General features: G+C 44.3%; 1 protein-coding gene across 1 annotated transcript in view; it reads left to right on the forward strand.

The window, feature by feature from the left end:
• Positions 1-26,894, forward strand: part of PAPSS2 (3'-phosphoadenosine 5'-phosphosulfate synthase 2) — a 63,166-nt gene that overhangs the window by 17,707 nt on the left and 18,565 nt on the right. The window lies entirely within an intron of this gene.

Consider the following 26,894-nt stretch of genomic DNA (forward strand, 5'->3'; position numbering starts at 1 on the left):
AAATCTTTACTTGGTCCTGTGCTCTTGGGCATCTTAAACAATAACTTGGATCAAGGCATTATTAACCATGCTCATCACAATTGTCTGTGACATCAAGCTGGGAGGCATAGTTAACGCATTGGATGACCCAGGATCTTGATAATCTAAAACATAAGGTCAAGAACAATAAAATGAAATTTAAAAGAAATAAATATAAAACCGGGGGCAGCTGGGTGGCGCAGTGGATAGAGCACCAGCCCTGAAGTCAGGAGGACCTGAGTTCAAATGTGATCTCAGACACTTAACATGTTCTAGCTGTCTAGCAAGTCATTTAACCCCAACTGCCTCAGGAAAAAAAAAAAAAGATAAAAAATGAAATAAAAATAAAATCTCACATCTGGGTTAAAAAATTACAATGTTCTTAGTGTAAATGGCGGTGGTATGGCTGAAAAGCCATGTATCTGGGAAAGACTTGGAGGTCTTAATAGAACGCAGACTTAATTTAAGGCAGCCAAGGCGACTCCTTTAATTTTAGAAGACGTTAAAAGAGTCCTAGTCTTTTGTGTCCCCATGTCTCGACACTGGGTGCCTGGAGGAACCCCAAATCATGGGACTTCAGTGTTGAAGAAGTTCTGTGGCAATCCTTCTTGGCAAAAAAAAAAAAAAAAAAATCCTTCACCAGCATCCCTGCAAAGTTGCCACTCAGTCTCTGCCCAGGTCCTCCCAGACTTAGTTTATCAGCGCATCCATCCTGTATGGACATGGCAGAGCACATGGGCAATGAGACGGGCTCAGGATTGAACAGGAAGCCGATTTCTTGGGAAGCTCTGCCGGGCTAATAAGTATGGCTATGACAATTGATGAAAACCCTCACCAGCTGGTCCGGCACAGATCACTATCCCCTCAGCCAACCAGTGACCTTCGTACAAAGTGGGACAGTGACTGGTGCCTTTTACCCTATCCTCCACCTCTTGGAAATTATTTTTGGAACCACCTCAGTACAACTCAGTGTTAGAAAAACAGCTCCACACGCAGCATAAATTCACAGAGCCAGAGCTGGAAGGGCCTGAGATCATCTGGGCCCATCCCATCTTCTTTTTTTTTTTTTTTTTAATTTTTTAATAACTTTATATTGACAGAACCCATGCCAGGGTAATTTTTTTACAACATTATCCCTTGCACTCGCTTCTGTTGCGATTTTTCCCCTCCTTCCTTCCACCCTCTCCCCCAGATGGCAAGCAGTCCTTTACATGTTGAATAGGTTACAGTATATCCTAGATACAATATATGTGTGCAGAACTGAACAGTTCTCTTGTTGCACAGGGAGAATTGGATTCAGAAGGTAGAAATAACCCTGGAAGAAAAACAAAAATGCAAGCAGTTTACATTCATTTCCCAGTGTTCTTTCTTTGCCATCCCATCTTCTTACAGAGAAGGAAACTGAGGCTCTAGCAAGACTTTATTCAAGGTCTCGTGAGTAGTAAGTGACCAGGCCAAATCTGATTCAAAGCCCACACTCTTTCCCTAGACTGAACTTCTCATTTCCCATGAAAGACAGACTTGATTCTTAGTAATCCCTCAGTGTCTCGGGTAGAGGATTACCTCTCTTTGGCCTTGCGGCTGGGGAGCCCGTGTTGATCCCTTCTCCTTCTCTGCTGGCTCACTTCTGAAATCCACTAGTGTCTGATGTTGGCAAGTGTGAATTCTGGGAGAGAACAGTCTGGCTGTCGGCGCCCGGGACAAAAGCTCCCATTCACCCACCTGGCGCAGGCCTTTGATGGTGGGAGAGGGGGATGAGGAACCGGAGCCCTGGTGGGGAGGGACGGAGGAGTGCTGGCTCCCAGCTTCCTCACCCGGGAATTGGAGGCGCTCACCCCGGCCCTCCTGCTTCCGTCTGAGAGGATTCTTCCCCTTGTGGAGGGACAGTCATGGCACATGGAAGAATGCCCAGATGTGTGGGGAGTGATTAAGGCTCGCTGGGGACAGGGAGGCCGCCGGACTGGAACTGCTTTTACCTGGGGAAGATCTGTGTAATGAGGGGGTGGTCCTGGGGCTGAGAGGGACCCGTGTCCATGGCCTGGGTACAAGTGGGAAGGTGGCTCTGGCAGCTGCCGCAAGAACCGGAAGGGGTGGGCAGGTGCGGGGAAATGACCGCCCAGGCTTTTTCTCAGATGTCCCGGTGAAGGCCGGCCAAGGACGGCTCCAGAGCGGCGAGCTGACACCATTGACTTCGGGCAGCCGGGATATGCTTTGGGACTCTCCTTGGAGTGTGTTCGGAAGAAATCCAACAGGAAGAAGGGTGGGCTGAGTTGAAAGCACAGGAAGCTTTAGCTAGTTGGAGGGAGCCAGCTCAGCTGTCACCCCAAATCTCCTTTGCTTCCCCCACCCCTTCCCCAAGAGCTAACTGGCAGTATGGTCTCAGTAGAGTTGGGCTCTCCAGAGTGAAAGCTCCTTCCATCCAGGCAGATCTGCGCTCCTCTTCATGGCCCTCCTCCTCCTCCAGATGGACCCCTTGGGCCCCTGGGCGTGTTGGGGTCCAAGGCCTTGGATGTAAGACATCCCATGTGACCGCAGACCCCTCAGACTCCAAGGTGACCTTGCCCACTGCGCTGCCGCTCTCTATAAGTCAAAGGGGCCGAGGAGGGCCTAGACCCCGATTTTATTACCAGAGAAAACCCCTGACGTCTGTGCTTTCCAAGAATTCTCATTTCTGGAGGGCTTCACCTCTGCAAAACCCCAACAACCCATAGATTGGATTGGGCCCTTCCCTGCATGCCCCAGGCCTCTCTTTATACCAAAGTCCTTCCCTTTACATTCTAGGCCTCCCTTTACACCAGAGCCCTTCCCTTTATACCCCAAACCTCCTTTTACACCAAAGTCCTTCCCATTATACCACAAGCCTCCCTTTACACCAAAGTCCTTCCCTTTATACCACAAGCCTCCTTTTACACCAAAGTCCTTCCCATTATACCACAAGCCTCCTTTTACACCAAAGTCCTTCCCTTTATACCACAAGCCTCCCTTTACACTAAAGTCCTTCCCTTAACGCCCCAGGCCTCCTTATACACTAGAGCCCTTCCCCACAAACCCCAGCCCTCCCTTTACACCAGAGCCCTCCATGCCCACCCCAGGCCTCCCTTTCTATCACTCAGCCTCCCTCAATGGGAATTGTTGGAGCAGCTGATGAGTTCTGTGAAACATGCTCTAGAAATGGGACCAGAGTGCCTAGCAGAAATGGACAGGGGGAGCAGGAACTGAGGGGACCTTAAAGAACAAGAAGAATAATGTGAGGTTGCCCGTGTAGTCCATTGCTCTGTGTATGGTCAGTGTACCCACTCATAAGAAGATACTAAGTGGGGAAACTAATAATTGATGGGGAGAAAGGTTTTACTTGAAAAGAAGGAAGAATTTTCTGACGGTTACTGTTCAAGGACAGGGTTGACGATTCCTTTAGGTAATGAACTCTCTATTATAATGCGTATTTTCTTCAGCCAATCAACATTTATTAAGTGCTTACTAAGTGCCAGACACTGTGCTTATGGTATTAAAGTCAGTACTGGATGGTGTCTCTCAGGGATCTTGGAGAAGAGGTTTCTGTTTGGGACACTGGAGGAGAAAAAAGAACCCTGGCCGGGAGTCAGGGATCATTGACTTAGAGGGACCGTCCAGTCCAAGCTCCTCATTTTATCGGGGTAGAAACAGGCTAAAGAGGTAGAAGCATTGCCAAGATCACCCAGGTGCTCTGGCTCCATATCCTGCTCTACCAATGGCTCTGTGGCTTTCGCAATTATAAAGCGCCTGCTCTATGCAAGACATTATTCTAGGTTTTGAAATATAAATGGAAAATGGAAAAAATGGCCGATGAATATAAATAATTAAGTATCCATGGGATCACAAGCTCATGGCTCTGGAGCCTGGAGGGGCAAGGAAAACCATCGAATGCAGTCTCATAGGTTGGGGAAACTGAGAACCAGGCTTCTGGGTCCAAGTCCAAATCCCTCCCTAGAACCTCTTCCTGACTTAATGGTCTTGTCTGACTCTTTGAATAGCAGACCATTTATCTTCTACCTTCCTGCTAAGAGACCTTCATTTTTCGGTCATATCTGTTCTTGCCAATGTCTTTGTGCTACTTTTTGCCAATCAATCCTTCTCCCTTCTGTTTTGGCTGAATGGCACAGTCTGTTTGTATCTGTCTCCTCAGTTGGTTTCCTGCTGCCCTTTGAGTCCTCTGGGAGTTGTTCTTGGGCTAGTCAGAACCTTAGTCCCCTTTGGCTGTCCCCATGAAGAGTCCCAATTTTCTCAAGGTGGATGAAAGTGGGCATTGCTGCCATTCTGTGTGTCAGGAGTCCAAAGACCTCCGTCAAATGCCATGAAAAGGGTGGATTTCTCACAGGCACATCCCTGCATTCAGGAATTATGGGGATGCCCTTTAAAATTCACCTTTGGGAAGAAAAAAAAACGACAACCAAAAAGTGACCCAGGACAACTGGAGCTTCCTCAGGGCGGGGATTCACTCTGTCAGGAATTCCCCGATGACTTCCCATGGGCCACAGTCTGGTCGTTAAGCTCACCCAAAATCTAGGTTTGCTGAGAGAAGGTTCTCCCATGGGAGTGTTAATGAAAATGCTCCGGGCTTGTTGGCAGAACTGAGCGAGTGACATCTGTGTAAGGGATCATATGTGGGACCCAAAGGCTGGGTTGTGTCAGCAAGCTGGCAAGGCTCTCGGATTCATCCCAACACGGTTTCCCCAAAACTGTAGCTAAGGGAGAAGGGGGAAAGGGAGGAAGAAGGGATGTGTGTGATTTTCCTCAGGCAACAGCCATTTAAGCCAGCGAGAGTCTGACCTGAGTCACAGCCTGCAAAGTGGCTGAGCTCTTCTAAGCTGTTTGATGAGGTCTCAGAGTCCTTGTGTTAGAGGAGAAACATGGAAAACCACACGCCACCAAGAAATGGAGACCTCCCTGCACTAATTAACCAGTCAGCAGGCCTTTAGGAAAGACCTACTGTGTGCCAGCCAGTAAGGCTGGGTATACAAAGCCAGAAATGACATGGCGCCGGCTCCCAATTAATCAATTCATTAAAATGCCTACTATGTGTCAGATCCTGGACAAGGGTGCGGGGGAGTCCAAAGAAAGACAGAGCACATTCCCTGCCTTTAAGGTGCTCTCCAGGTAATGGGAGAGCCAATGGGCTCCCTCCTGTGCACGAGATGCTCTCCTTGGTGAAGAGGGACCATAATCTCGTGGGAAGGCACTGGTGGAGATCTCTCGGGGTAGAAGGCAGCTAAGGAGCGGAGGGTCCAGTTCCTTCTTTTACCTTCTCTACAGAATGAGTGAGCCGGAAGTGAGTAGGGCGCTGGGGGAAGGAAGCAAAAGGGTCAGGGGGCTTCTCGTGGAAAGCCACAATGACATCTGGCAACAAGTCGTGAGATTTAGAGCTGGCGGTGACTTTCAAACCCCTCATCTTACATCGGGAAACTGGGGCCAAGAGGGGTGACCCAAGGTGCCCGGGGCAGATTGGGAGTAATTATTGGAGCTGGGTTTTGAAGGCAGAGGGTCCCTAGGATGGGCTTGACTGGCCAATCCCTGCAGGGGGACAGTCTGGCTCCTTATGCTTGAGATGCTCTCTAGTTCCCCTCACTCTATGTGGTAATAATGAGGGCTTCCCTGCAGTGTGCCCGTGCTCCAGGGCATTGCCCTGGGCCTGCCCTCATCTCCATTTGAGTTCATTCAGGCCTGGGAGGGGTTTTAGAATGCTTGAGGGAACACCCAGGATTTTACCAGCCCTTCTCTGCTGCTCTGCTTCCCCCAGACTCGAAGTTGTGGCTCGGTGGGCAGCCTGCCCAGTGTTTCCTCCCGTTGCCAGCATCTAGGTTGGTCATGTGATCGGAAATGGCCCTTTTTCCATATGGAAGCTTCTCTTTAAGAGTATAACCCCCCTCTGGAATAGCCCTTGTTTGTAAGCCAAAGAAAAATAAAAGGCTCAGGAATAAGGAGGCGGGAGTTCCACCATTCTCTGCCCTGGCCGGACCCTTCTGGAGAATGAGGATCAGCTCTGGGCACCATCTTAGAAAGGATATTGATGAGCTGACCATCCAAAAAAGGGAAACAAAGTGAGGAAGGGCCTTGGATTCATGGCTCAAGAGGATGGATTAAAGGAAGGTGGGATGTGGAAGGACTGTCGCATAGAGGAGGTCCCACCATTTGGCCCCACAGGACCAGCAGGAATGGGAGGGGATTTACAAAGATGTAAATTGAGACTCAATGTCACAAAAACTTCCCTAACAGTGAGAGCAGGTTCTGAAACGGACTGGGCTGCCCGCAGGGTTTCCAGAAAGAGGCTGCCCAACTCACTGGTCGGGCACGTGTTAGAGAGAATCCTGCAATTATAGGTTGGGCTCAGTGCCTCCCCTTTCCCACCTTGAAATGGTCAGGATTCGGTGGAAAGATCCCCACAGGCGGCCTCCTCCACGCAGATGGGGACATGAAAGGCCACTTTGTAGGTTTTCCAATGAAAAATAATGAACCAGCTAAATATCATCGACAGTTAAAGCCCTAGACAGTGTCTCTCTCTGTAAAGTAACACAGGCATCCAGAAGATCCTTCCAAGTCCAAACTCTACACGGTGTCATTGATTATAGGATGGGAATAAGCCACACCCTTTCCTGGGCTTCGACTTGTTCCTCGGTTAACAGAACAGGTTGGGCCAGAGGAACTGGCTGGTCCGTGCCCTAAATCCAGCATCCCGTGAAGTGACGAGGTTACCACCTTGCCCGTGTCCCGGGATCACAGATTTAGAGCTACCAGGACTTCAGAATGACCCCATCTAATCCCTTCGTTTGGAGGTGATGAAACCCAGGCTCAGAGAAGTTCCTTTCCTGGCAGCCTGAGGTCATGCATCTGCTAACTTTCTGAGGTAGGATCTGAACTCTCTGACTTCAAGGCCATCACCCTAAGAATGCCCCATTGGGGAAGAAAGCCATGTTCATCACGGCACTTCATGGCTCCATGTTGCCGGTATAACACGTCCCCCTCCTCACCACCCCAGGTGGGAGGGGGAAAGAAAGCCATCCTTCAGTGGCTGCTGGCTGCTCCCGCTCTCTAGACGGAACCAGGCTGGTCAATGCCTTGGGGGACAGATACCCCCGGGTTCCCCACTCCCAGGGTCTGCCAGGCTTTGAGCTGATCTTCATAAGCCAATCAAAGAGCAGAAGGACACTTCAGAGGAGGCGCCACGGCCGGCATAGCCAATGGGTGCACAGCATCTATTTCGGCAAGTCTAAGGAAGCTCCAGGGGATGCTGTGGGCTGGAGGCTGGGCTTGGAGCCAGGAAGACCCTCATCCAAATCTTCCTTTCTATCTACTCTATCTGCACACACACACACACACACACACACACACACACACACACGTCATTTAATGCCTCTGAGCCTCAGTTTCCATAACCCCAAATGGGCTCATCCCAGCTCCCTCCCAGGGTGGTTGTTGAGGCGCAAATGAGAGAAGACACATGTGCTTTGGGAACTGAAGGGCCCTGTTTGTGGCATCACTTGGTATCTGTAAGAGATGATGTTCCGATCCCAGACACAAACATCTCCAGTAGATTTTATCATCCCCCTGGAGCTGAGTCAATGGCGATGGATGACCAAGCATTCATTGGGCGCCTTCCCGGTGCCCGGCACTGTGCCCGCTGTTAGGGACTCACTCCGGAGTGAAACAGCCCCTGACCTCCAGGCGCTTCCATTCTCTGGGGCAGACAGCACGCCTGCGCACAAGTCCTCCAAGAAATCCAAGACTGAGCTTTGCACAGAAGGGTCGGCCGCTGCTCTGGGAGAAAGCACTTTAAAGCTTGCAAAGTTTGCTTTTCTTTTGGCCTGGGTCTGGCCAGGGTCCAATCTGTGTGAGTGAGTGTGTATGTCTCTGTGTGTGAGTGTGTGTGAGTGTGTGGGTGTAAGTGTGTGAGAGTGTGTGTGTGTGTGTGTGTGTGTGTGTGTGTGTGTTTTAAAGAACTTGAAGCAGAGAAGAGGCACCCCAAAGTGGCTTTCCAAAGATTCCCCCAGATGCTCATTTTCTCTCACACCAGCTGCTTCTCTGTCTGCAGAACCGGACATTTTCCTCCCAGACACTCCTTTCTGCCAAGGCCAGGGGGAGGCCGGCAGCCGGCCTGCAGAAGGAGTCTCTTTCCTGTATTCATTGCCTGAGATGATGGCAGAGCTGCTTCTGCCTAAGCCTGATTTCTGGCTTTGTGGGGTTGTAGTCTCTCTGTGTCCCTCTCACTTTCTCTTTTTCCATCTGTCTGGCTGTCTCTGTGTTCTCCTTGTCTCTCTGTCTCACTATTTCTGTCTTCTCTATGTGTGTCTCTGTCTCTGTCTCTGTGTTTGCTGTTTCTGTCTGTCTCTCTTTGTCTCTGTCTCTAATTTTATCTCTGTCTCTGTGTGTGTATCTGTTTCTGTCTCTCTGTTTCTCTTTGTGTCTCTATTTTTGTCTGTCTGTCTCTCTCTGTCTCTGTGTTTGCTGTTTCTGTCTGTCTCTCTTTGTCTCTGTCTCTAATTTTATCTCTGTCTCTCTGTGTGTCTGTTTCTGTCTCTCTGTTTCTCTTTGTGTCTCTATTTTTGTCTGTGTCTCTCTTTGTCTCTGTGTCTGTCTCTGTCTGTCTCTCCCTCCCCATCTCTCCTTCCCTCTCTCTCTCTCCTGCTCTCTGACTCCCCCCCTTCCCCTTCTTTCTCCTCTGCAGTTCTTCGAGCTTTCCTGTTGTTTATCTCCCCCATCAGCTGGCCAGTGGAGTCAGCAGGCCGGGATTTTCTTGGGATGGATAAAGGCAAACAATTAGCCCCTTTTGTCTAAAGAATGTCCTCAATCTTCAGGAAGAGAACCCCTCCCCACCCCACTCCAATTTCCTGAAGACTTTGTGTTACGCTGTATGTTTCCTAAGATCTCAAATGGTCTCAAATACTTGGACTTCAGATCAGAGACTTATTGGAGCTGGGAATGACCTTGACCTTGGAGATCATCTTCCTTAATCTCCTTCTTTGACAGATAAAGAAACTGAGACCTAGAGAAGGGAAGAAATTTCCCCAGAGTCTGGCTACTGACTGACTGGGAATAGAATCTGCTTTTCTGAAAGTGTCTTTGGGGGGAAACCGGGTTATTGTCTGAAAGTGAATCATGTATAAATAATGCAGCTCCTTTCAGCTTGGAACAATTTAGAAGTGGGCTTGCGGCTAGCGGGCCAGAGAAGCATTTCGCTGAACTTTTGTGCTTTGGGAAGGGAAGCCCAGTGAACTCTCCCCTCCTCAGGGCTCATATTGTTTATTCAGGCGTGACCCAAAGCCAAGATTAGGACATATTTTCTGAGGAACACACCCCTTGCTATGCAGACTTTCCCAAGTTCATTGTTATTGCAACACATTTTCAGGCAGCCCAGGCATCTTTGGGAACATGCACCAAGGACAAAACACTGTCCTAGGCACATTGCAGCTGTTTTTGTGCGTCCCTGAGAGCTTTCTCCTCTTCTTTGCTTCATTCCCAGAGAACACAGGGCAGTCCCCTGCAAAGGAGGCTTTGGGAACTAGTCATGAAGCTGAATTACTTTGACTTCAAAGTGTGGGCCCTATTCTCAAGGACTTTACAGATGTTCAGAAATGGGGAAAGGAGCTGGGATCATGGGGAAATCAATCATCCTGGATCTTAGCATTACAGCTGGGACCTAGAGGCCACCTAACCTCATTTTACAGGGAAGCTTAAGGTGGGACAGGGTTTTGAACTCAGTATATGGTGCTCTCTTTCTGCTATAGGACTCACAGTATGGGAAGTCCCCCCCATCAAGCCCTACGGAACCATCTCTGTGACCTAGTAAACAAGTTGTAGCATCAGAATACAAAAAATAGACACGGAGCCTCAGCTGGCCCATCACCTTTGGCTCCCACATGGACTGAGGTTGTTGAGCTTCCATGTGTAGCATTTGGTGTCCTTTGTAGCACTCGGAGGGTATATCCCCTTTGAAGAAGCAGCAAGACAGGTGTCTCAACAATGATAGCGATTCCCCTTTTCTGGGCTTGACTCACTGTTGTTTCAAGAGCTTATCTGTACCAGGGTTAGAGATCAATTTGCATTTATAGAATTAATCTCACTCCCTGCTTGTAGAAACTTGTGCTTTCTTAGAGGGAAAATTTCAATGTGTCTCTCTTGGATTTGTGATTTCTGAAGAGAAACTCTTTATTCTTCCATGTTTTTCCCTCTACTGAGATCCAAGCCTTTCCCCAAATCTCTATCACAAAATCATGGCTTATCAATGGCTGTATTTTCTTTTACGTAAAAGGGAAAATAAAATAACTGAATAGCAGTGAAAGTACAGTGGGCAATGGGGGAATAGTTCGTAAAATAATTTAATAGCAGTGAAAGAACAGTAGGCAATGGGAGAGTAGTTCATAAAATAATTTAATAGCAGTGAAAGAACAGTGGGCAATGGGAGAGTAGTTCAGTGGGATAGGAAGAAGCCAGTGACTGAACAAGTCTGACTGTAGAAACTTCTCCTGGGCTCTGCCCTCCCTCAAATGGAGGAGAAATTCTCCCTTAATGGGGAGAGGAGCTTTGATTAAGTCTCTCTTTTATATGCAAGGGAAAGGAAATGAGTAGCTTCCCCTGGCTCCTCTCCAATCTCAACAATGCTCATTCATCAGTTTTCAGGTTGGTTTCTAAGTGTCTGACGCCATTGTTTATCTATGGAGTCCCAGTGGGGTGAGGAGGGCAGATGTATAGAGATGTTTGACATCCTTCTTGACCTTCCTCCTTTCTTCTCTGTGTGAGGGGGGACTGTATGTTTCCGGCTTCTCTTTCCCAGAAACCCTTCAGAAAACAGTTCTAGAAAGCCATGTTCAAATACATCACCGACTGATGAATTCAAGGATGACACCTGATTGAGTGCCTCCACAGGGTCATTCACAGGAGAAGGACTATTTTCCTGTTCCCCGGGTTCAGAAATTTTACAGTCCCTGCAAAAGTCAACCAGGATGTGCTGGAGATTCATAATGATACAGCACAAATATCCGAGTATACAGCAAAACTTGACCAACAAAAGAAAGAACATTCTGGTAGACTGGGATACCATGTTACCCTTGAAAATAAAGCCCCATTTCCAGTCAGTGCCATTGTACGGAGCATCCCATGACAGAGTGTTTCAGTGACTCAGTTTCCAGTGCCATCGAGGGGCCGAGGGTATTTTTGTACTGAGTACGCGATCGGACAAATCTCAGTGGCAAAACCCAAAGCTAGCTGGCTGATGGCAACGACGCCCAAGAGTCTTACAAAGAACCCTAGCATGATACAGTCTGCAGTGAGCTAAACAGTTTGTAGCTCACCCAAAGATACTGCGAGGCTACAGGAAGGCTACAAATAACATAAGGAAATAACAGTAACAGCAAAATTGTAACACAGAAACTACAAGAGTCTCAGACTTTGAGCTAGAAGCCTGGCATTAATCCGGCCCTTCCCTTTTAATAGATGAAGAGGTCAGAAGATCGGGCAGGTTGTAGATAACACAATCAGCTTTTTTGCCTACAGCTCTACTGTAGTACCCCATACCGCAGGCGGTTGCAGCAGGACAACAGAGGAGAGGAAAATGATTTGTTCATAGTCACATAGCTATTAAGTGTCAGAGTTGGGATTTGAACCCAGCGCTTCCTGACCTCCAAATCTATCCATTTTGTCATGTTACCATTCTATAGGGAATGAACAAATGAGAAGATGAAAAATTCTTATTTTGGTGCTTAACTAGGTGGAGTAAGTTATGGCAGTAAGAGATCCATGATCTTATCAGTGTAGGTTTTCCTCTCCCAGGTTCAGATTGCAACCTATTTGTGCCTTATCCAGTGTCCCATGAGACTCTTCTCCTTAACTTGAAGAAAATGGCAAAAATGCTTGGCTGGGATTTTCCCCTGTAGCGGTCACTACTATCCCTTGTCCACTTGCACAACAAATGGCCTCCAAATGGGAAGGGGAATCTGCATTTCAGTCATCAGAAATTCCTCCTTCTTTCCCAGTGAATCCCATCCTTGGCATAGAAGGAAATGGTACATCAGTTGCCTTCCCAACGGCACTGCTCATCCACCGTCCCTGAGACTTCCCAGACCAAAACAGCCCTCTCAAGCCTCAACTCCCCTGTCTGTACTGCCTTGTCCTCATAGGATACAAACACCTCAAAGGCAGGGAATGGCTGTTTTCTATTTGTATCCCCAGTTCTTAACACACTTCCTGGCTCATAATAAGAATTCAGCAAATGGTTTTTCATTAATTTTTAGTCCAATATACTCGAGCAACAAACTCAATGAATAGAAGGAACCCTTCCAGGTTCTATGAGTAGTTATTATTAGTTTTTTAAATAATGATTTTATTCACATAAGTGGTATTTCATATTATTAGTGAAGTGACCAAAAGAAAAGGACCTCCTGTTAAGAGCAACAAACAGCATGGGATGAGGCATGGAGTTCAGAGTGAGCTGGGTTTTATTCCTGCTTCTGACTCTGGTCACTCTAACTCACTGAAGTACTAATCCTAACCCTTCTCAATATCAACAAACTTTGACTAAAGACCTACTGTGTGCTGGACACTGTGCCAAGCACTGGGGATACATAGGAAGACAAAAACAAAACAAAACAAAACAAAAAAAAAAAAAAAAAAAAAAAAAAAAAACCCAGTCCCAGTCTTCAAGGAGCCCACTGCCTGTTGGGGGAGCTCACCTCTAAACAACTGCACACATACAAGACACATATGTATAATTGATAAGGAATCTGAGATGGAAGGCATGAATTTTGGGGAGGGGAAGAGCCAGGAGAGTCTTCTTTTTTATTATTATAGCTTTTTACTTACAAGATATATGTATGGGTAATTTTTCAGCATTGACAATTGCAAAACCTTTTGTTCCAATTATTCCCTCCTTCCCCCCACCCTCTCCCCCAGATGGCAGGTTGACCAATACATGTTAAATATGTTAAAGTATAAATTAAATACAATATATGTATACATATCCATACAGATTTTGAAATAATACAATTAACCTGTGAAGGAAATAAAAAATACAAATGGATAAAAACAGAGGGATTGGAAATGCTATGTAGTGGTTCACACACATTTTCCAGGGTTCTTTTGCTGGATGTAGCTGGTTCTATTCACTATTGAACAAATAGAACTGATTTAATTTGTCTTATTTCTGGAGAGGGCCACGTCCATCAGAATTGATCATCATATAGTATTGTTGTATATGTATAATGTATCTTGTATAATGTATAATGATCTTCTGGTCCTGCTCACTTCCCTCAGCATCATGCTGAGTCATGCAAGTCTCTCCAGGCCTCTCTGAAATCATCATGTTGGTCATTTCTTATCGAACAATAATATTCCATATTATTCATATACCACAGTTTATTCAGCCATTCTCCAATTGATGGGCATCCACTCAGTTTCCAGTTTCTGGCCACTACAAAAAGGGCTGCCACAAACATTTTGGCACATACAGGTCCCTTTCCCTTCTTTAGTATCTCTTTGAGGCATAAGCCCAGTAGTAGCACTGCTGGATCAAAGAGTATGCACAGTTTGATAGCTTTTTGAGCATAGTTCCAAATTGCTCTCCAGAATGGCTGGATGTGTTCACAATTCCACCAACAATGCATCAATGTCCCAGTTTTCCCACATCTCCTCCAACATTCAACATTGTCTTTTCCTATCATCCTAGCCAATCTGACAGGTGTGTAGTGGTATCTCAGAGGTGTCTTAATTTGCATTTCTCTGATTAATAATGACTTGGAGCATCTTTTCATATGGCTAGAAATAGTTTGAATTTCTTTGTCTGAGAATTGTCTGTTCATATCCTTTGGCCATTTGTCAATTGGAGAATGGTTTGATTTCTTATAAATTAGAGCCAGTTCTCTCTATTTTGGAAATGAGGCCTTTATCAGAACCTTTGACTGTAGAAATGTTTTCCCAGTTTATTGTTTCCCTTCTAATCTTGTCTACATTAGTTTTATTTGTACAAAAGCTTTTCAATTTGATATAGTCAAATTTTTCTATTTTGTGGTCAATAGTGATCTCTAGTTCTTCTTTGGTCATAAGTTCCTCCCTCTTCCACAGGTCTGAGAGGTAAATTATCCTATGTTGTTCTAATTTATTTATAATCTCATTCTTTATGCCTAGGTCATGAACCCATTTTGACCTTATCTTGGTGTGTGGTGTTAAGTGTGGGTCAATGCCTAGTTTCTGCCATACTGATTTCCAATTTTCCCAGCAATTTTTGTCAAACAGTGAATTCTTATCCCAAGAGCTGGGGTCTTGGGTTTGTCAAACACTAGATTATTAAAGTTATTGACTATTTTGTCCTTTGAACCTAACCTATTCCTCTGATCAACTAGTCTATTTCTTACCTAATACCAAATGGTTTTGGTAACTGCTGCTTTATGATATAATTTTAGATCTAGTACAGCTAGGACATCTTCATTTGATTTTTTTTTTCATTAGTTCCCTTGAAAGTCTTGACCTTTTGTTCTTCCAGATGAATTTTGTTGTTATTTTTTCTAGGTCATTAAAATAGTTTTTTGGGAGTTCTGATTGGTATAGCGCTAAACAAATAGATTAGTTTAGGGAGTATTGTCATCTTTATTATATTTGCTTACCCTATCCAAGGGCATTTAATATTTTTCCAGTTGGTTAGATCAGACTTAATTTGTGTGGAAAGTGTTTTGTAGTTTTGCTCATAAAGTTCCTGACTTTCCCTTGGCAGAGAGATTCCTAAATAGCTTATACAATCATAGTTACTTTAAATGGAATTTCTCTTTGTATCTCTAGCTGTTGGATTTTGTTAGTGATATATAAGAATGCTGATGACTTATGTGGGTTTATTTTGTATCCTGCAATTTTGCTAAAGGTGTGGATTATTTCTAATAGTTTTTTTTTTTTTTTGATAGATTCTCTGGGGTTCTCTAAGTATCATCTGCAAAGAGTGATAGTTTGGTGTCCTCATTGCCTACTCTAATTCCTTTAATCTCTTTCTCAACTCTTATTGCCAGAACTAGCATTTCTAATACAATATTAAATAGTAATGGTGATAGTGGGCAACCTTGTTTCACTAGTCTTCTTGAAGAATATAGGATTTTGGCTGAGAGTTGCAGGAAGCCAGAGAAGGAAAAGAAAAGTATGAAGAGTATTCCAGACATGGGAGCAGAGTGGCAAGAGGAAACAGGCCCAGGCTACTGGTTGGTGATGGCTTGTGTCTAAGGAGAGTCGTGGCAGACATCATTCAGAAAAAGGCTTCCTCCCAAGCACCACTCAGGGCCTTTTCTGATCCTCTCACCTTCCCTTGCCCCCCCCCCCCCCATTCTTAGTCATCAGTCTCTCCTGAAATCCTTTTGTATAGTTTTTGCCTTGATCTCTGTGGAGGGGACCCCCCACCTCCCTGGACCATCCTGTCCTCAAAGGCAGAGGGCTATTTTTAGTTTTGTGTATCTTTTCATCTCTAGCGCCTAGCTTTGAGCTTGCTACATTGCCATCCATCAATCAACAAATTTGTGTTAAGCTCCTACTTTGTGCCAGGCCCTGGATATACAAGTGCAAAGACTCAACCAATCCCTACTTGCAGGGAGCATCCAGTCTAATGGAGGAAAGACAAGTGTGTGTGTAATACAGCACACTGAATACAAATCCAAACAAAATAATTAGATAGAAGGCGGTTTGGGAGAGAGGGTGCTGGCAGGTGAAGGGATCCGGGAAAGCTTCGGGTAGGCGAGAGTGAGTTATGTCTCAAGAAATACGGGAGTTCTTTGTTGTTTGTCCATTTTCTAAGAGGATCAGTGACATCATGGAGATGTCTTAACTGGTTCATGAATTGGATTTAAGTGAGGCAGAGCTGAACTCTCACTCTCTTCCTGAGTCACTGAAGTTCGAAGGCAATACAAAACTCGAGACAACTGACAAATGGTCCAGGAGTGGAGCAAACAAGAGGTGACAAGGCATTCCAGGTGTGTGGACAGCTAAGGCAAAAGTGCAGAGGCTAGAGACAGGTCAGAGGGATGAGCAGGAGAGGAACAGAGGCAATGTCAGCTGATAAAGGTCTAGCAGTCATCTGTATTGAGAAGACAGTTAAGGAAGCTGATGAAGTTATTGGGAGAAGGGTGTGCTTTTCCTCCACCTGTATAGCAGGAGAAGAGGCCCAGGACACAGTCGTGGGGAAAACCTATAATTAGCGCCTGTGATAGAGATGGATGTTTTTAAATAAATTCTTGTTGAATGGAATTAGTTTAGTGGACTCAGAAATGAAGGAATCCAGGAATGTAGGACCAGAAAAGCAAAGACTCAGAAGAGTGAGGGAATTCTGGGCAAGAGGCACAGCATGAGCAAAGATTCGGAAGCTATAAAGAGACACTGTTAGGAAAATATGAGTAGATCGCTCAGCCAAGGGCAAAGAATTCACACTGGGGAGTGGTGAGAAGCAAACCGGGCAAAGGGTGGGTGTTTGTTTTTTCTCTTCTCCTCTGCCCAGCTCATTACTTCTATCCAACTTTAACCCTGTGCCTCTAAATACCTGATCTGAGTCACTGGAAAGTGAATCATCGAGGCAAAGTCTTCCATCTTCAGTGATCAGCAGATTTCTCACTTGAGGTCTAAAAAATAAATAAACAAGTAAGTAAAAATAGGCTGTATTTGCTGAGGAACATCCCTGTGGTTCTAGAATTGGAAAGTCGATATTAGAAGGTCTTGAGTAGTAGCCCAGGCATGTTAATCAAGGGATGAGGAACCATTCAAAGTTGAGGTTTATTTTGTAGGTTCCTTTTGAATTGTTTGTTTGATTTTATAACAAAATATAAACATACAGATATCTGGGACTATCTTTACAAACTTATTTTAGAACTCCTTCCTTAAAAGAGATATATACACATGTTTATATTTATTTATTTATATGTATGTTACATACATAAAAACAAAATAAATATATACATTTGTGAAGTAAAAGTTATAAATATAAACCATTTTCTCTCATGGAAAAATAACATGTAATCATCTCTCTCTTCTGCACCTTTTCTGTGTAGTTTTTTCCCAGGTATATCTAGCTTTCCTCCAGTCTTTGTTTTTGTTATTTCATATAGCTCATAATTCATTTAGTCATTTTCTAGCTTTTGAATTGTTTCTAGTTTTTCCTTCCTTCCTTCCTTCCTTGCTTCCTTCCTTCCTTCCTTCTCCCTTCTCCCTCCCTTCCTTCTTCCTCCCTTCCTTCCTTCCTTCCATTTTTCCTCCCTCCCTCCCTGCTCCCTCTCTCCCCTCTCTTTCTTTCTGATGTTGCATATAACACAGCTGGAAATATCTTCAAACAAGTCATCCCCCCTCCCTCTTTCTCTGTATACCCATCCCTACCCCCAATCAATGACTTCCTTTGGGTATCTTGGCAATAGGAAGGTTCTCAACTCCCAAGGAAGAAGGTATTCTCTTGGTACTTATTTCCAAAAAAGGTTTCATCAATCAATATCATTGCCAAAAGTGGATCCAGTGCCCTGCCAACAGGGGCCTTGCTAATCGCTTTGATTTAGCTTTGCCAAACCAATGGGCGTTAATGAATGGGTGCTGTTTGCTTTGCTTGGGATTTTGTTACTCATTAATGAGGTGTGAGTCTTTTTGAGTCTTTGCTGAATGTTGGAGTTATCAGTTTCTGTCTGTGCCCATTAGAGATTGGACACAGTACACATAGATTAGGGGAACTTTCAAGAACATACTCACTCTATTTTTTCTCTTTATCTCAGTTTGAGTAAACTATAAAAATAGTTACATGATCTTTAATGAACCTTTGCCTTACAAATGCTATTGCTGCAACAGCAAAGACATAATGTGCTTCTCCACCCCCTTCATGTTTGGGGAAATAACTCTATTCCATTTTCTTTCCATTTGAAAAATATTTTTAAAATTTATTTGACCCATGAATCCAAGTGGAGTTTGTTGTGATACACACACACACACACACACACACACACACACACACACACACACCCCTCTCTTTTGGTTCTTTCTGGGTTCTCTCTTCTCCTTAGTTTGGTCTTTGCCCTTTAAAATACATGTTATATTTAACATGTATTGATTAATTTGCCATCTGGGGGAGGGGGTGGGAGGAAGGAGGGGAAAAGTTGGAACAAAAGATTTGCAATTATCAATGCTGAAAAATTACCCATGCATATATCTTGTAAATAAAAAGTTAACAATAAAAAAATAATAAAATAAAATACATGTTAAAGCCTAGAAGGACAAATATGTTTGCCAACTTGTTCTTCCCCACTGATTGTTTTAAAGCATGAAGTCCCACTCTGAAGGGAGTGGTTGGTGACCCTCAAGCTGGCTGCAGGATGAATTAGAGATGGGAAAGACTAGAATCAGCCAAGCAGGATAGAGGCTCAGGGATTATTCAAAGCTATTGCAAGAGTGTAGACATAAATTAAGGAGGGAGTGTCGATGTAAATCGTAGGCAGTCCATTAGTTGCCCATTGTTTTCTCCATTGTAATAGGAGTTTGTTGAGTGCAGGGGCTGTTTTAACTTTTACTTTGCAGCCTCAGAGCTACCACATTCATTTGCTTTTGATGTCTGTGCACCTATTGGGTTCAACTGGTTGACTTTTTGATGTGTTAGCCAGGACCAAATACTTTTTAACACTTACTAATTTGTAGGGTACTGTGAGATCCCGTCCTTAACAATTTTTTCATTATTTCTCTTGATCTTTTCTTCTTCCAGATAAATTTTGTTATTTTTTCTAGCTTTCTAAATGATCCTTTGATTGATGTGATACTGAATAAATAAATTGATCTAGGAAATAACATCCTTTTCCTTATATTGGCACAGCCCAACCATGAGCACTTAATCCTGTCTACTTATTTAAATATGTCAATTCTGTCAAGAATGTTTTACAGTTTTATTCACGGCCCCTTTCTATCTTTTCAGTCTTCATACACATTATTCCTCTGTGCCATACTGTGATAGCAGCCTCTTTGTTGTTCCTCAAACACAACGTTGCATCTCCCATCTTTGTGCACATTCTTAGCTGTTCCTTATGCCTGAAATCCTCACCCCTCCTCACCTCTGTCTTCTGGCTTCTCTGGCTTCCTTTCAGTCCCAACTAAAATCCCACCTTCTGCAAAGAGTCTTCCCTGATTCTCCTTAATGCTAGTGCAGGCTTTTCTTCTAAGACCATCTCCAGTTCAACTTGTATATATTTTGTACACAGTTTCCTGGTCTTCTCCATTAGAACATTAGCCCCTTGAAAGCAGGGATTTCTTTCCCCTTCTTTTCTTTGTATTCCCATCACTTGACTCTGTACAAGGCACACAGTAGGCACTTAATAAATGCTTGCTGACTTGACTTGTATTCCTATAGTTTGTGTGTATCTTTACAGACAGATTTCTAAATATTTTATATATTTGGTGGTGCTTTTGGATGAGATTTTTCTTTTATCTCTAACTTCCGCATTTTGCTGGTAGAATATAGGAAGTCTCATGAGTTGTGTAAGTTAATTTTGAGCCCTGCTAATTGATAATGATTCCAATAATTTGACTTGACTCTCTAGGGTTCATCTACGTAGATCATAATATGTCTTCTCTCTCAATACTTATTTTCTTGTTATAGTTAGCATTTCTAAGACTATTGTCAAATAATAGTGGTGATAATGACATTTCCTGACTATAGACAAGTCCTTTCAGTAAAATGAAGCTAATAATATGTATACTACTCCTTATATGCCTTAAGACATCATATAAACTCAAAATAAAAAAAAGAATATTAGAAATTGTATATACTTGAAAAAAGCTATTTTTAAAAAATTATACAAATGTCTGTGACACAGGGCCATATTGTACACTTCAGGCATCCCAGGCGACGCTTAAGGCTACAACAACAATGACAACTTTATTTATTTGTCTTGCCTTCCTGGCTGCTCCAGAAAGGATTTCCCTTCGGCCTTTACCAGTCTGGGAACAGAGTTTATAGTATTGCCCACTAGGTGGCACTTTGCTACAATGACCATCCCAGAGGTTTATACCCACTCAGAAGATTGTCTCTGTGGGTATGTGTACATGGCGCTAGTCTGCCAAGATCTTGTCTTCAGAGACCCGAGGGGGGAAGATGCTTGTTGACTTCTGTCTAAAACTAGGCCCTGAAACAAAATGATTGCTTCAGATGATAAAAACAGGATTTTACCTAGTCCTTCCCTGCCTCCCTGATTGCCCTTGGGGATTTCCAGTTTTGACACTTGTATATTCACATTATTGAAGCTCTGAGCTCTTTATGAAACCTTGTCTCCCTTGGGCTGCAATGATTTCGCTACTGGGCCTAATGATTTCTGAGTCATTTGTCACCCCATTGCCTGGCACCCTGGCGTCCCTTGGCATTAGTCCCATAAGAAGGAAACAAGGAAGGAATAGGATGTCCCCTTTGCTACACTCTCATCACTGTTTCATCCTTTCCCATGGCCTCCTGCCTCTAGCTGGGTGGGGGTTGGGCCGATGGCAACAGTTAAAGATCACCAGCTCATCAGGCTTTTCTTGAGGGCCTTCTGGGGGCCTGGAACCATCCTAAGTGTTGTGCATACAAAAAGAGACAAGAGACAGACTTTGCTCTCACATGTGAATGATTACATAGAAAGCACATATAGAGAAGGTAACTTAGAGATCAATAACGTGTGAATGATTATCTAGAAAAAACATATAGAGAAGGTAACTTAGAGATCAGTAACGTGAATGATTATCTAGAAAAAACAGACAGTAACTTAGAGATCAGTAACGTGTAAATGATTATCTAGAAGAAACATATAGAGAAGGTAACTTAAGAGATCAGTAACGTGAATGATTATCTAGAAAAAACATAGAGATGGTAACTTAGAGATCAGTAACTTATCTAGAAAGAACATATAGAGAAGGTAACTTAGAGATCAGTAACGTGTGAATGATTATCTAGAAAGAACATATAGAGAAGGTGACTTAGAGATCAGTAACGTGAATGATTATCTAGAAAAAACATAGAGACGGTAACTTAGAGATCAGTAACGTGTGAATGATTATCTAGAAAGAACATATAGAGAAGGTGACTTAGAGAGCAGTAACATGAATGATTATCTAGAAAAAACATAGAGACGGTAACTTAGAGATCAGTAACGTGTGAATGATTATCTAGAAAGAACATATAGAGAAGGTAACTTAGAGATCAGTAACGTGAATGATTATCTAGAAAAAACATAGAGACGGTAACTTAGAGATCAGTAACTTATCTAGAAAGAACATATAGAGAAGGTAACTTAGAGATCAGTAACGTGTGAATGATTATCTAGAAAGAACATATAGAGAAGGTGACTTAGAGATCAGTAACATGAATGATTATCTAGAAAAAACATAGAGACAGTAACTTAGAGATCAGTAACGTGTGAATGATTATCTAGAAAGAACATATAGAGAAGGTGACTTAGAGAGCAGTAACATGAATGATTATCTAGAAAAAACATAGAGACGGTAACTTAGAGATCAGTAACGTGTGAATGATTATCTAGAAAGAACATATAGAGAAGGTAACTTAGAGATCAGTAACGTGAATGATTATCTAGAAAAAACATAGAGACGGTAACTTAGAGATCAGTAACTTATCTAGAAAGAACATATAGAGAAGGTAACTTAGAGATCAGTAATGTGTGAATGATTATCTAGAAAGAACATATAGAGAAGGTAACTTAGAGATCAGTAACGTGTGAATGATTATCTAGAAAGAACACATAGAGAAGGTAACTTAGAGATCAGTAACGTGTGGATGATTATCTAGAAAGAACATATAGAGAAGGTAACTTAGAGATCAGTAACGTGTGGATGATTACCTAGAAAGAACATACAGAGAAGTAACTTAGAGATCAGTAACGTGTGGATGATTATCTAGAAAGAACATACAGAGAAGGTAACTTAGAGATCAGTAACGTGTGAATGGTTATCTAGAAAGAACATATAGAGAAGGTAACTTAGACATTAACAGAGATTGTGAAAGGCTCTTTGCAGAAGATGGTGGGATTTTATTGGGGATTTGAAGGGATCCAGGAGGCGGTGATGAGGAAAGAGAGTTCCCGACATGGGAAACAGGTCAGACTGATGATGAGGGAGCTTTGGGTGATCATCAGCATCCTTGGGCTGCCACTGGGTCCCTTTAAATCATCATCATCATCATCCAAACTGTAGGGAAAATTCTGGGAGATGAGTAGTGGTCTGTGGGCCCCGGTTCTAGGCCTGTCAAAGTGATATGGAATAGAGTTTGGCTGAAAGACTCTGGGGGAGAGGTGGGAGGAAGGACATCACTGACAGATGAGCCGGACTTTGTGGGATGATCAAGAAATTCAGCAGCTGAAGAGGGGAGAACGCTATTTCAGGCAGAAAGAGCTGGGCCCGTGGACATCCTAATAGGCTTTGAAACTGAAGTCCATGGAAGTTGAACTGAGGAGGTAGAGGAAGAAGGGCAGAAAACGGAATCAGCCAGTTTAAGAAGCTTGGCCTGTTGGGAAGCTCCCGAGAAGCCAGCTGTTTCCTCCCAAGACCAGCCTCTTCCTCCTCCCTGCACCCCAGAGGCCATTTTACAGAAATAAATGTCATATTTCAGAGCATCCTAAAAGGATTTTTGAAAGCCATCTGTTTTCACTCATTGAGGGTCGCTGCTGCCTCATCACCTATTTAATCAAATTGAGTCCTGTACCATGGTCCGGAGAATAAGATTAGTCTACTCCCATTGACTTCCTGACCTCCCCAAAACAATAACAACAACATCCAAAGCACTATTGTGTAACCTGGGCTGGGAGATGGACTTTTTCCATGACAAATCCCGCCGGAGAGAGCCTCTGACCTCAGGACAAGCCAAAGAACTTCGCTGGCCTCCAGAAACCTGGTCTCAAACAGCTGGTCCATCCCAGAAGGCCTCTCAACTGGGAGGAATTCTTAATCTAGAGCCAGTTGAACAACATGCTTTTCTGTGAGATGGCCGAAAACCCTCCATGTCTTTCCCTCTCTCCCTCCCTTTTTCCTTCCTCCCTCCTTCTCTTCCTTTCTTTCCCTCCTTCTTTCCTCCCCTCCCTCCTTCTTTCCCTCTCTCCCTCCTTTCTTCCCTCCCTCTCTCCCTTTTTCCTTCTTCTTTCCTTTCCTCCCTCCTTTCCCTCCCTCCATCCCTCTCTCTTTTCCTATTTCCCTTCATTCCTCCTTCCTTCCCTTCTTCCCTTTCTCCTTTCTCCCTCCTTCTCTCTGTCCTTCTTTCCCTCCCTTCCTCCCTCCCTCTCTCTTTCTGTGTGTCTGTCTCTCTCGTTCTCTCAAGCACTCCCTTGGAGAACTACTTCCTATCCCTCCATCCAGTTGTGCCAGTGTTGCAGATTGCACCTTGGGGTCCTTTGGGGCATGGCCCTGACCTTCTGCTTTTCATGGCTACTCTTTCTTGTGAGAGGGAATTCTTTTTGGAGAGATGGAGCTTCAGCTGAGCAATAATAGTGACACTTTAGGAAACTGAGTAAAAAATGTATTAGTTTTTCCAAAGGACCTGTTGTTTGAGGTACAAAAGCTGAGTGGTTGGTAGAGGTGGAAGGTGGGAGGGGAGAGGGCCCTGGTGCTTTTGCTCCATGATACCTGGTCCAGGTAGCACAGCGTCTTTGCCACAGATGGCGATATTTTTTCTGAAGAAAAATGAGGACTGTGTTTTCCTTTTGGGCAGGGCTGGGTAGAAGTCACCGCCAAGAATGTCCGTTTCCTCTCCAAATTTGTTCTCAAAATATCGCGAGCGTTTCTGTGGTTTGGTCCGGCTTTTTGACTTTTTCTCTTCCTGTTCCAGACATGTCATCATCATCATCCCTTGACAAGATTAAATCCCAAGCCCTTTGGGAATTTGGTATTTTGTTTTTTCATCTGACCTCGTAGAAAAAATTGTGACTTCCTCCAGCATCAGCTGGCCTGTTCATCTGTCTGACAGCAGCCCAGAGTGCTAAGTGCTGGGCTTCAGGCCTCTGGGGAATGTAAGAGGGCATGAGGGGACCCAAGCGGAGAGGTGGGTCAGCTGGGGGGAATGGGACAGCAAAGCGACAAGTGAGCATTTCAGGCAGAGGGAGCTTTTAGTGGGGGGTAGAGTCTGGGGGACAGAGAGTGAGCTCTTGTTTTCAGACCATGAACCTTAGAGAGTAAGACTCATCACCAGCTGGGGACATCTGGGATGTGATTTGCGAGAGCTTAAAGGATTAACCGGAGGCTGGAAGAGAGCTTCTGGGAGAATGTGCTCTGGGCATTGGACACTGTGGTGGACTAAGCCAGGGAGGGCCCCTAAGACTGAGAGTCACCATTTATAAAATGGAGAGGGAGCAGCTCCGGGTGCTGACTGAGGACTGCGTAGCTTGGCCATTTCCGGGACTCACATGTCAACGGAGATAGCTCTATGGCTAGATAAACAGAGAGACTTACAGATAGTAAAGAGACAGACAGATAAATTGATGGACAAATGGATGGACTGACAGATAAATAGAATGTTAAAGGATAGATGATTGATAGATAGCAGAGATACACAGATGGATGGATGGACAGATAGATAGATGGACAGGTGGATATACAGACAGATGGACAAATAGACAAATGGACATATTGACACAGAAATAGAATGATAGAGGATAGATGATTGATAGACAGTAGAGATGATCAAATGGATGGACAGATAGATAGAGGGACAAACAGACAGACAAATGGACATATTGACACATAAATAGAAGGATAGAGGAGGGATGATTGATAGACAGTAGTTATAATCACTGAATTCTTGATGATAATCAAATGGATGGACAAATCAAATGATGATAAACAGATAATAAGTAGATAGATGGATAGACAGACAGATAGACAAATGGACATATTGACCCATAAATAGAAGGATAGAGGAGAGATGATTGATAGACAGTAGAGATAATCAAATGGATGGACAAATAGATAATAGGTAAATAAATGGATGAACAGATAGATAGGTGGACAGACAGATGGATAGACAGACAGACAAATGGGCATATTGACAGATAAATGCAATGATAGAGGAATCATGACAGACAGATGGATGAATAAATAACCTGTGGAAAATTATGAACAATCTTTGTGTCTCTGGTTCTCTGGCCAGGCCCCAGGCTGGGGTCACGTAACTGATGCCCTTCCCCCGATTCCTGCCATTGAAGCAGGGGTGGGGAACTGTAAGAGGGAAGGACCCTTCCTCTTAGGGAGAAGGGAGACTGACACACCAGAAAGGCTGGCACTGAGCAGTCTGCATTTAGGGGCCAGTGGGGACGTTATCAAAAGTGGAACAGGGTCAAAACTGGCCATTCTTAGCAGAAGATTCCAGAATGGGAATAAGGAGACAGGAGGGCAAGATCTAAAGCCAGTGTCCAGAAGTGGGCATGGGGCTGTGCTGGGTAGGGATGGGGGGCTGGTTCGCTCCTCATCAGTGCTGCTGAACCTGTCCTGGCTGCCTCCACTGGGCCTTCAGGAGACTTTTTGGGGCTCTCTGAGCCACCTCCCTTTATTATTCAGAAGGCACAAGGTAGTGGAAAGCACTCGGCACCTGAGTCAGGTTGAAACCTCTCCTCTAGGAGACTCTCACTATTTGTATGTCCTAGGCAAGGAGCCTAATTTCGCTAAATTTTCATTTCTTCATCTGCAAAATGTGAATCCTGGAAGGCCCCCTGTAAACATGGATGAAAATTAATTTCAGTCGGGATCACCTTGGGCAGGTCATTTAACTTCCAAAGTCTGAGGTGCAAATCTGCACTGGGAGAGAAAGTGTGGGTACTGGGAGTTTCCTGATCTAGAGAAGTCATAAGTCTGGCACAAAACCCCAAAATTCTTGTGGCAAGGCTGAGATGACAGACTTCCTTTAGGAATGATAATTTCCTGCTCAGACTACAAAGGGTCATTGGGAGATCTTTTTTACTCTTTCTCCTCCTCCCTCCCTCCCTCCCTCACTCCTTCCTTCCTTCCTTCCTTCCTTCCTTCCTTCCTTCCTTTTTTCCTCTTTACCTTCTTCCTTTCCTCCCTCCCTCCTATCTTCTCTTCCTCTCCTCCCTCTCCTTCCTTCCTTCCTCCCTCCTTCTCCTTCCTTCCTTCCTTCCTTCCTTCCTTCCTTCCTTCCTTCCTTCCTTCCTTCCTTCCTTCCTTCCTTCCTCCCTCTCCTTCCTTCCTTCCTTCCTTTTTTCCTCTTTACCTTCTTCCTTTCCTCCCTCCCTCCTATCTTCTCTTCCTCTCCTCCCTCTCCTTCTTCCCTCTCTTTCCTTCCTTTTTTCCCCTTTACTTTCTTCCCTTCCTCTCTTCCTCCCTCCCTTCTTTACTTCTTTCCTTTGTTTTTTTTTAGAATGCTTTTTGTTTTTTTATTTTAATACCATTATATTTCCTGATAATTTCCCCCCACCTCCCTCTCATTGAATCCTCCATAGTAACAACAACAACAAAAAAAAACCAGACAAGACTGATCATCAAAACCAATGGGACTTAACTGTATGTGCCATGCTCGGATCCTATGGCCTCCATGTGTCAAACAAAAGAAACCGTGTCTCATCTCTTATTCCCTGGAGCCAAGATCACTCACAGGGATTCATGCTAGTTCATTTGCCTTTTAGGGTCATTTATGTGTCCTGACTAGGGCCCTGCCATTGACTCAAACCCTTCCCTCAGGAGACCTTAGCTGCAGCCCGATTGGTTCTTCCAGCCATGCTCAAGAGAGTGCCACATCCATACACAAAGGCCACTCTCAGCTCTTCGCCTCGGCTGCCCAGCCGCAGCAGCTCTTTCTCCCTTCCCCTCTCCAGACTTTACAAAGCCATGCAAATTGACCATATACCCTCAGAGGGAACAGAGCCCCCAGTGCCCATCATGGGTTAGAC

The sequence above is a fragment of the Antechinus flavipes genome, chromosome 2 (genome assembly GCF_016432865.1).
Source record: "Antechinus flavipes isolate AdamAnt ecotype Samford, QLD, Australia chromosome 2, AdamAnt_v2, whole genome shotgun sequence".
In the NCBI taxonomy this organism is placed as follows: domain Eukaryota; kingdom Metazoa; phylum Chordata; class Mammalia; order Dasyuromorphia; family Dasyuridae; genus Antechinus; species Antechinus flavipes.